At 31.4% G+C, this 12282-nt stretch overlaps 1 long non-coding RNA gene across 1 annotated transcript; it reads left to right on the forward strand.

Moving 5' to 3' along the window:
* Window positions 1-651: 651 nt before the first annotated feature.
* On the forward strand, window positions 652-2299 carry LOC110011444. The gene is made up of 3 exons (XR_002286463.1): window positions 652-850; window positions 1494-1560; window positions 2003-2299. It is a non-coding gene; the product is annotated as an uncharacterized LOC110011444 (long non-coding RNA).
* Window positions 2300-12282: the final 9983 nt, after the last annotated feature.

Raw genomic sequence — 12282 nt, forward strand, 5'->3', positions numbered from 1 at the left:
TTATGCTCAATCAAAAGGAATATGAAAAATCTTATATCAAGAAAACTTATTTCATCTTATTTTTTCAAATAGAAATAAAATGAGATCACAATTACTCATAATGTTAAACTCCCATTTTGAGTCTTTTCTTAACTTATTATTGTGTAATAAAGTGACCCTGCAAATGTAAAAAAACACTCGATTTACAAAAGAGAAATGTAATTCATGCAAAAGTGAATAATTAGGATGAGACGTTTTACGTCACAACAACAAAAGTTGGCAGCAGTAACTATAGTATATTGGAATCTCTTAACTCATATTATATGGCAATATATATATATATAGAATGATGGATATATAATTTAAGAAATTTTATTAATTATATGGTAATTGTATCATATTTGTATCTGATTAGTTTAGTTATACTAAATTAATTTGAATAAAAAAAATTAAAATATGAATAAGATACACTTGTCATATTATTAATTTAATTCTACTAAATTTAATTTGGATAAAAAATTTTAAAAATAGAAATAATATATACTTGCTTTGTTTTTAATTTGTTTCTACTCAATTTATATGCGGTAAGAATTTTTAGAGATACGGATGGTCTCCCTCTCCCGTGCTTGCTTCCAAGTTCCATTTTAGAGTATTAAGCGAGAGATACGAAGAGACAACTCTGCAGCTAGGAAGGAATTCAAGATCATACCCATCTTTCCTTTCCTTTTTCACATACATGCATACCGACTTTGAAGGTTTTTTGTTCTGAGAGTTTCTGTCTTCGTTCGTACATTCTCAACTCATTTTGGCCAACAGGGCTAAGAGTGATCAGCAGTTCCAACTTCACATCGATTTACTATGGCTTTTGGGGGTATGTCATATTCAGTTTCGTATCTCTTTCTTTTCATTTTGTATTTTTAATTCTTCGCATAAGGACTTCCGATCCGGGTTATTACTATGATACTAATGGTTGAAGATAAGAGTTTCATCAGTCGTTAGAGAATAAGTTTCAATTTTAACATGAGTTAAAAAAACAAATATTGGAGAAAGAAGATGTCTTTGTGTGTTATCTCACTGTTCAAAAGAAAAGAGTTACTGTTGTAGTCATTAGTTAGTGAAAATGTTTCAATGTAAAATTACTGAAGAAAGAAGATGTCTTTGTGTATTTGTTCCACTGTTGTGTGGATTTTCTTGACTTTTGAGTGTTTGTGTTGGACTGTTCCAATTTTCAGTTTTGTGTAAGAAGCTTGAAGACTGAATAACATCCCTTGCTTTCCCGTTAGAGAAACCTATGAATATATATATCTTTGTTTGTCTGACTTTATATCTCGTTGTTTGTTTGATTCACTGGTCGTCTGAATTTTCTTGACTTTTCCAAACAATCAGCGAAACAAACACTCCCGTTTTGAGTTATGCATGAGAAGATCCAAGACTAAATTTACATAGATTTCTTTCCCGATTCAGAAATTCATAAATATTTATTTATTTGTTTGACTTTATATATCTCTGTGAAGAGTTGAGGTGAAGCCTGGGCAACGTGTCCTTTCTAACTCAAATGGTAAAAGACTTCGAATTACTCAGGTAAGATCCATCACATCCCCGCTTAAAACAAAATTGAACTGTTCTTTGTTATATTTTTTTGATTGTTGTGTGTGATAGAGCATGATATCTTATTCAAAACTGCTTAGAACAAATCTGAAATAGTCTTTGTTATATTTGTTTTATTCTCGTGTATGATATGATAGCACTTGATAACATATTGAACAGTATTAAGAACAAAATTGAATTCATTCCTTGTTATATTTGTTTGATTCTTGTGTTTGTTAAAGTTGATGTCATATTGAATATTGTTTATAACAAAATTGAACCATCTTTTATTCTATTTGTTTGATTTTTGTGTGTGATAGAACTTGATATCATATTCAATACTATTTAGAACAAAATTGAACTGTTCTTTCTTATATTTGTTTGATTGTTGTGTGTGATTAACTTGATATCATGTTGAATACTTATTGTCTTTTAGGCGTCTTTGGGGATTGGCAATGCGACGGAAAAGACCATTGTCCAATGTAGTGTTGGGAGGAAGAGGAGACCAATTATCCTGTGTGCTTTGGTACCATGTAAAGTTGAGTCATGCCGTTTGGAGTTGGAGACATTGATGAAAATGAGACATAGCGAGCTGCCAGTTTCGCCACCTTCCCCGATAAGTTCGTAATATATTTGATGTTGAATCTTGATTATGTGTTTAGTTTGTTTGAAATTATTATGATTTCGTTTAAATATTTTGTAGGTTTAGTCTCATATCCATAATATTAGTTGGTCAGCCTTCTTTCTACACACTTGTATGTTTAAGGCAACCTATGTTAAATTAAATATCATTGTAATTCTGTTGTTGATGTTTTATAAGGATATTTTCGTTCCTATGCGATAGTAACACTTACACAACTTTCCCTATAATTATTAGTATATATAAAGCATTGTATGTTTATGTCAAGATAATTATTATTTTTTACGTATGTTAAAGGAGAAGATTGTTCCTATTAAATTGGTTAAACAACTTTCTGTAATAATGTTTGTGTTTAAAAGTTTAAATAAACATCCGCTAAATTCTTCGGACTATCTAGCTACTCTATAAATTATTTAGGGAAGTTCCATTCTTATGACATGATAACTTTCTCATTGAAGATAATAAATTTAGTTTGGATAAATAAATTTACATGTCAAATATATTGTATTTCTTTTAGTATTGCAAATAGTAGATGATGTCATGTTTTTTCCTTTATTCGCGGTTATAAACGCATGTATCTTGTTAGCTCTCAGAGTGAAAATCAAAGAGTCATTTTGGAAAATTAAGTAGGTTTAGGTATCTAGTATTACAGAGAGAATTAATGTGTTTGTGTGTTGGGAACAATTTGTCAATGAAAAGCAAACTAGACATGGTGACATGATATAAAACTTTGGAATACTATATGTTGGTATTTCAAAATTCTTTAGTTTTTTTGGGTGCTTGATCATGTATGCTAACACTATTGATTGTTTTGGTTTATCTAGTTTTAGTTAGACCATTTGTTTGATTTAAGCATTGAGATAATGTTGTCAGGAAAAAAGAAGACTAAGGAACCTAGGTTCAAACGGCTCAAGAAGAAGTTTGATGTTGAGTTTGATCAAAATGATGGGTTGATCGAGAGCAAAGATGAAGCTGTTGGTAGCCATAACTGCGAACTGAAGGAAAACGAAGATGTAATTGAGGCAAGTTGTCAACAACGAAGGTAATATGGATAACTGATTGTAACTTTGTAATAAGTTTCTTATGTGGATTATTTTGTTTAAATTTTTCTTCTTTGTTCAAAAACAATAATTTCTTTAACTTTATTATGTTCCATTTCGAGTCGCATTCAACAACTTCTTATTTATTGGTGTTTCTTAATTTTCGCTTTGAATTATTCACACAAGGTGGAAAGTTGCAGTATGAGTCTAATCCTCATTGTGATGTATTTTGTATTTTGATAGAGATACAAAAATAGGTGAAGAGAAAGAAATTTCCCAACAGATGGAACCCCAAAAAGTTGGTGATGATTATGCCAAACTGCGAATGAGAAAATGGTGAATGTAAGGGTTTGATGGTGGTTCATGATAATGTCAAGAGTAGCGATATTGTTGGAGAGGAAGGAACACACACAACGCAGATCACGTCCGATCATTTTCAACCAAATGACTCCACAGATGCGTAAGAATGTCCTTTCCTTTGAACTGAAAACTGAAAAATGTTGTGTTTTCAATTGTAATATTGTTCATTTGTTACCTAACTTAAAATTCCATATTGTTTATTTGCTGATTTATGAAGGCTTGTGTTAAGTGATAAAGATCAATCTCAAGAGGAGATGATGGTGATTATTGATAGTCTAAAAAAATAGAGGTGTTGTTGGAGATGATGGCACACACTCAGCTCAGAATGTGTGTGATCACATTCAACCGAATGACTCAACAAATATGTAAGAATGCCTTTCCCTTTCAACTCAAAATAGAAAAAGGTTTGAACTGATTTCATACATAATATAACCTTATGTTGCTGGCGATCTTTTATTTAAGTAAATCTTTATAAACTATATTTAAACACGTAAGATGATTGTGACAATGTCCTTGGTCTTGTGTTGTTAGCTGTGAAAGTGATTTGGAATCGAAGAAGGTGGATGATATAGGTGGATTGATGGGGTCTTCAGCTGAGGCTACAAATTTGAAGAGTGCGATTGAAGTCCTGATGATAAATCAAGGCTTGATATATCTAATAAGAAGGATATACCGACAGATTATGATGAAGCAATGATTAATGCGTGAGTTTTCTTTTATCTTTTCTAGAGATGCTAAAGGTTCAATGTCTCTCCAATATCATAAGATTTTAAGTGTGTGGTCTTTCAATATTCTTGAGTTAATGATGAGCAAATGTAGAGTACAGAAAGCCTGATATATGAGTTTTGCAGATTTTTTTGTCAAGCACAAATTTCACTAGAGTAAAATTTGTTGTCATCTTTTTTTCTACTTTGAGTGCTGTCATTCGATTGTAGCTTTTATCGTTGCAGTGATTTTAACATTGTACATGACACACTTCCCATGGATACTCAGTCCAAGTCTAAGAAGAGGACTTTGGAGAAAAAAAAATATCTAAAAGTAAAATAAATAAATCAGAAGTAAAAGTGGAAGGTATTTCTGGTACAAGCATATGCAATATGGTTCAGAATGAAGGGAAGGTAGTTGTGTATGAGCCAAATGAGGAAATGCAATATGGTTCAGAATGAAGGGAAGGTAGTTGTGTATGAGCCAAATGAGGAAAAGGCGGTCGGGTACAACCAGGATGATGAAACACAGTCTTTACCGAATGGGTTGATTATTGAAGAATTGGCTAAGAGAGATCCTAAAGGAAAATTAGCTCTACGTGGGAGAAAGGTACATTCATGTCAGCATAATTTTCGCACGTAGAGCTAATTTTCCTTTACGATCTCTCTTAGCCAATTCTTCAATAATCAACTCATTCGGTAAAGACTGTGCTTCATCATCCTGCTTGTACCCGACCACCTTTTCCTCATTTGGCTCATACACAATTACCTTCCCTTCATTCTGAACCATATCGCATATGCTTGTACCAGAACTACCTTCCACTTTTACTTCTGATTTATTTATTTTACTTTTAGATATTTTCTTTTTCTCCAAAGTCCTCTTCTTGGACTTGGACTTAGTATCCATAGGAAGTGTGTCATGTACAATGTTAAAATCACTGCAATGATAAAAGCTACAATCAAATGACAGCACTCCAAGTAGAAAAAGAGATGACAACAAATTTTACTCTAGTGAAATTTGTGCTTGACAAAAAAATCTGCAAACTCATATATCAGGCTTTCTGTACTCTACATTTGCTCATCATTAACTCAAGAATATTGAAAGACCACACACTTAAAATCTTATGATATTGGAGAGATATTGAACCTTTAGCATCTCTAGCAAAGATAAAAGAAAACTCACGCATCAATCATTGCTTCATCATGATCTGTTGGTATATCCTTCTTATTGGATATATCAAGTCCTTGATTTATCATCACGACTTCAATCGCACTCTTCAAATTTGCAGCCTCAGCTGACGACCCCATCAATCCACCTATATCATCCACCTTCTTCGATTCCAAATCACTTTCACAGCTAACAACACAAGACCAAGGACATGGTCACAATCATCTTTCGTGTTTAAATATAGTTTATAAAGATTTACTTGAATAAAAGATCGCCAGCAACATAAGGTTATATTATGTATGAAATCAGTTCAAACCTTTTTCTATTTTGAGTTCAAAGGGAAAGGAATTCTTACATATTTGTTGAGTCATTCGGTTGAATGTGATCACACACGTTATGAGCTGAGTGTGTGCCATCATCTCCAACAACACCTCTATTTTTTAGACTATCAATAATAACCATCATCTCCTCTTGAGATTGATCTTTATCAGTTAACACAAGCCTAAATAAATCAGCAAATAAACAATATGGAATTTTAAGATAGGTAACAAAATGAACAATATTACAATTGAAAACACAACATTTTTCAGTTTTGAGTTCAAAGGAAAGGACATTCTTACGCATCTGTGGAGTCATTTGGTTGAAAATGATCGGACGTGATCTGCGTTGTGTGTGTTCCTTCCTCTCCAACAATATCGCTACTCTTGACATTATCATGAACCACCATCAAATCCTTACATTCACCATTTTCTCGTTTGCAGTTTGGCATAATCATCACCAACTTTTTGGGGTTCCATCTGTTGGGAAATTTCTTTCTCTTCACCTATTTTTGTATCTCTATCATAATACAAAATACATCACAATGAGGATTAGACTCATACTGCAACTTTCCACCTTGTGTGAATAATTCAAAGAGAAAATTAAGAAACACAAATAAATAAGAAGTTGAATGTGACTTGAAATGGAACATAACAAAGTTAAAGAAATTATTGTTTTTGAACAAAGAAGATAAATTTAAGAAAAATAATCTGAACAAAGAAGATAAATTTAAGAAAAATAATCCACATAAGAAACTTATTACAAAGTTATAATCAGTTATCTATGTTACCTTCGTTGTTGACAACTTGCCTCAATTACATCTTCGTTTTTCTTCAGTTCACAGTCATGGCTTCTAACAGCTTCATCTTTGCTCTCGATCAACCCATCATTTTGATCAAACTCAACATCAAACTTCTTCTTGAGCCGTTTGAACCTAGGTTCCTTAGTCTTCTTTTTTCCTGACAACATTATCTCAATGCTTAAATCAAACAAATGGTCTAACTAAAACTAGATATACCAAAACAATTAATAGTGTTAGCATACATGATCAAGCATCCAAAAAAATTAAAGAATTTTGGAATACCAACATATAGTATTCCAAAGTTTTATATCATATCACCATGTCTAGTTTGCTTTTCTAGTTTGCTTTTCATTGACAAATTGTTCCAAACACATTAAACACATTAATTCTATCTGTAATACTAGATACCTAAACCTACTTAATTTTCCAAAATGACTCTTTGATTTTCACTCTGAGAGCTAACAAGATACATGCGTTTATAACCGCGAATAAAGGAAAAAACATGACATCATCTACTATTTGCAATACTAAAAGAAATACAATATATTTGACATGTAAATTTATTATCTTCAATGAGAAAGTTATCATGTCATAAGAATGGAACTTCCCTAAATAATTTATAGTGTAGCTACATAGTCCGAAGAATTTAGCGGATGTTTATTTAAACTTTTAAACACAAACATTATTACAGAAAGTTGTTTAATCAATTTAATAGGAACAATCTTCTCCTTTAACATACGTAAAAAATAATAATTATCTTGACATAACATACAATGCTTTATATATACTAATAATTATAGGGAAAGTTATGTAAGTGTAACTATCGCAGAGGAATGAAAATATCCTTATAAAACATCAACAACAGAATTACAATGATATTTAATTTAACATAGGTTGCCTTAAACATACAATTGTGTAGAAAGAAAGCTGACCAACTAATATTATGGATATGAGACTAAACCTACAAAATATTTATACGAAATCATAATAATTTCAAACAAACTAAGCACATAATCAAGATTCAACATCAAATATATGACGAACTTATGTGGGAAGGTGGCGAAACTGGTAGCTCGCTATCATCAATAAAACTATCTTCGTATTCGTCATCTTAAATCAAGCTTGTATCTAAAAAATTTCTCAAGCAAAAACAGTTTACTCGGGAGGGAAGTCTCAGTGTAAAGCTCTTCTAATTTTTCCCATAAAGCTCTTGTAGAATTTTGTTTACCAACGTTTCTAAACACAAAATCAGACAGATTTAATATAATCGAAGAATACGCATACTCATCATTTTCCAACATTTTTTCTTCAGAAATGTTATCAGAATATTTGCCATCTATGGCCCTGAAAATTTTTCGTTGGATCAAAATTGCTTTCATTTTTTGTTGCCAAATCGAAAAATCACTTTTTTCATTGAAAAGTTGGAGATTATAACCGGCCATATAAGAAGGATTTTAGAAAATAATTTTTAACAAATGTGAATTTTCAAAAAGGAAAATTTAACACATTGAATTTTTTTTGGCACAATTCTTTAGAAACAAAATTCACAAAAATGAAAAAACAAAGGGTAGGAAATGTCTTTAGAAAAGTTTTCAAGAATTATCACAAAGAATGGCCCAAATTCGCAGAATGATTCACAGTAATAATAATGCTTGAATTTATATCTCAATAATCACAATAATTACAATTATCTCAATAAACACAATAATCACAATTATGATAATAATAATCTCACCAATCACAAATTTCAACAAATGACAGAGACACAAATTTGAGGCGAACAAATCGCAGAAAATTTTGCAGCGGATTAATAAAATATAGCTTGAATTCCGAAGAACAAATCGCAGAGATAGATATCACAAAGATATAATAATCGAACAAATCATAGAAATATATATCACAAAGATCGAACAATCGCAGAAATATATATCACAAAAATCGAACGAATCGCAAAAATATATATCACAAAGATATAATAGCAATAAGTGTTAATATAGCCGAGGCTTCCAGCCTATGTCCGGACTAGATACCCGATGTCCTCAGGGGACCGGCCAAGTGAGAGTTTAGTGGGATTTACCACAGCTAATAATAACAGTAATATCGACTGAAAGAAAATTGCGAAAATAAAACAGGTGGGATTTGAGAAACGTTACCACCACCAGGAGCCGAATTTCAGAGACGAGCTCTGATACCACTATAGAGTGGCAACCTCAAAATTCTAATCAACTATTACAATAATACGGAGTACAAAACTCCTTAAAATACAAACCGAATATAAATCCAGAAATATAAACAGATTATATTAATGAAATGAAGCAGTAGGCTCAGATAGAATCAGATCCAAAGCGGCCAACAAATGCCTGTAGATCGTCACAGAGACTTTAAACCACACAAGATTGAGCCCACGGCTACCTCACTATCAACCGACTGAACAGATCACAACGACCTCGTTTCCTTTGGTCACAGAGACCCAGTAGTAATGTCACAAAGATTTCGGTTTCCTTTAGTCACAAAGACCCAGTAATAGTGTTTATTCAAAAGCTTTTGGAAGTGAATATAGATGCTGTGTTCTTAAACCAAAAAGAGACGAAGGTATCTATAGGGGTCAAGAAGAGACAGTGTATGGAAGTTGAGGAAGCTTTCCTAAAAGCCATTGGATTGGTTTTGGAAAGCTTCCTTCCAAAAGACGGCAGAAGAAGGAAGTAGAGACAAGGAAATCCATGGAGGATTTTAGATACAGAGAGAGAGGAGAGAAAGTCATTTCAGTGGCGCAAGAGATATAAGGGAGAAGCAACTAAATAATCAGGGTTAGGGACTTACAATATATATATATATATATTGGAAGTTGGGTCGGGTTACCGAGTTAGGGTTGGATTGTGGGTCATGCCTAGTGTGCCGACATTGTAGGCTATTGCTTAGTGGATCAATGGGCCATAAAAAAACCCAACTAATTTTATTGCCTTCTTCTCTTGATATTGATGGAGCCACACAAACGCCCCTTGGACCATGCATAATGGGTCCTGCAATTTGGTTTTACATAACCATTTTATTCCTATTATACCACATAGCCCAGCAATTCGTAAGGAACCTCGACTACTCCACAATATTCAGCAGCTCAAAGCAACTTGAAATCCAATCAGCAGGACCCCCCATCAACGCCAACAAATGCTACGACGGCAGATTTGAGAGTGCCCAAATTAATCTAGCAATAGAACAATCGCTAGGATATATATGCTTAACGGTTTCGTTTGCCGCCCGCACAATGCTTAGTATTCGATATACATCCATATTTGATTGAGTTTTATAGTCTCCCAAAGTTTTGGTTGTGATCACTCTTTCTGGATGAATCTTATCCCATATAATATTTGTAGTCTTCCAAGTTTGGGTGGCAGTAGGACTCCTTTTGTACACACTTATAAGTTGAGGATTATATGAATCTAAGAGAACACAATCTAAGAGAACACAATTCATTTGGGAAAAATGCAAGCAACCGCTTTTTGATATTGCAAATGTGCAAATTACTCTCTTATGAAAAAATAAATTGCGGTTTACTTCTTTATATTTTTTAAAATACAACAATTTACCGCCTTATGATTTTTAAAAAGTACAGGGGGGTAAATTGCTATATTTTTTTTTGTAAGGGGGTAATGTGCTCATTTTTAATATTACAGAAGATAAATTGTTATTCATCCCAATTCATTTACTGCGTATATTCTTCCTCATACTCTCTCTATTCGGCTTATTTACTTTTATGTTACAAAAAACAAATTTTTAATAAAAATATTATTCTCTTAAAAAGCATAACAATTCTATTACAAGTTATGGACAATGCCGACAAAAAGGGGTCGATCCACGACTCAATTTTTTATATTTATTTTTAAAAAATATTAATTATTATTATTACATATTAAAATTATTTAATATGTAATAATAATAATTAATATTTTTTAAAAATAAATATAAAAAATTGAGTCGTGGATCGACCCCTTTTTGTCGGCATTGTCCATAACTTGTAATAGAATTGTTATGCTTTTTCGCGACGCAAGCATGAAAAATCAAAAAATATGATTAAACATACAATTAAATCTCGACTACAAAAAAGGCAGGATTTAGAATGGGTCTAGGAACTGTTTTTTTGTCTTTGGAACGGTTTGCAGGACACCAAACTTATTTGGAGCCATTTTTGGAATGATTTTGTAACAGTTGAAAATTCGACCTTACAAATGGCGTTACTAAATTTTACGAACTGCTCGAGCAAGGCGTTCCTACTTGGGACGAGAATTGTAACACTCTATGAAAATCATTCATAATATTGAATTTGTCAAAAAAATTATTTTTTTTTTTAATTGGAACGGTTTTAAGAACAGTTAGTCTTATTTAGGAACACGTATATAAAACTGTTTTAGTAATGCTATTAGGAACGGTCTCTCTGATTTGGAACACATACATAAAAGTGAAATAACACTGGTATTAGGAACGGTCAACCACTATTTAGGAACACTTATTTGAAATGGTTTGAGCATGGTATTTGGAATGATCAATGAAGTTTAGGAACATGTTTAAAAATGTTTTAGTAATGACTTTTGGAACGGTCATTTAGTTAGATTTGTAACATTTCTTTACCATTACTAAAATCGTTCCTAATTTTTTAATTTATTTATATTTTATAATTTATTCATATATTTCATAAATTATAATAAATAAATAATTTAAATATTTCAATAAATCTTAATATATAATTAAATTAGTTTAATAAAATTTTAATTAATTATATTTATAAATTTAATTAATTAAATAAATATGAAATAATGAAATGTAGTAAACATTATGAAACATGAATAAATAAGGAAAATATTATATTAATATGGAATTATCTAATTACAAAAATAAAACAAAAAATTTAAAACTTAATCTAACCCCTCCTTGTCAACAACGTCCATATCGTCCTGATTCGAAGCCCGAGGGTTTGTCGGAGGCGGTTTTGGAACGTCTTCTGTAAAACAAACAAATTATTAGTACTTTTAACCAAGAATGAATTTCTATAAAAAAAAATAATATTAATAATCTACTCACCACCACCTCAGCCGCAGTCCTCCTTTCTCTCGTAGCACCTTTCAAATAACTCCATCTGCTTGGGTTGCCGACCGAGCTCTGTCTTCTGTAGAAGGAAAAAACTGTTAGCATCTTATTTATCAACATTGTCTTTTGTTCATAGATGAAGATGGATAAACTTAACTAGTTCTATTGGCAGAATTCACTTGATGGGCTAAACAAGAATGTATGATATGTTTATACGTAAATACAAAAAAATTATATATTTTGAAATAATTATCAATTATTGGAACTATTGTCCTCAATTTGTTTTCTATTTCTAATGATTATGTAACTGTATTTTAATTTGAAATATTACATTAATATTGATAATATTGATATTGTTGACATTATTTTGTAAATAATATTATATTAGGACTATTGGTCTAATTTTGTGATTATTGATATTACTATGTAAAAATATTATTATTGAGAATATTTTCTAATTTTGTGATTATTGACATTTTTATGTAAATAATATTATTATTGGGAATACATATTGGTCTAATTTTTGTGATTATTTACATTATTATTTAAATAATATTATTATTGGGATTATAAATTGGTCTAATTTTTGTGATTATTTACATTAT

Source organism: Sesamum indicum, unplaced genomic scaffold (genome assembly GCF_000512975.1).
Source record: "Sesamum indicum cultivar Zhongzhi No. 13 unplaced genomic scaffold, S_indicum_v1.0 scaffold00281, whole genome shotgun sequence".
NCBI classification, from domain to species: domain Eukaryota; kingdom Viridiplantae; phylum Streptophyta; class Magnoliopsida; order Lamiales; family Pedaliaceae; genus Sesamum; species Sesamum indicum.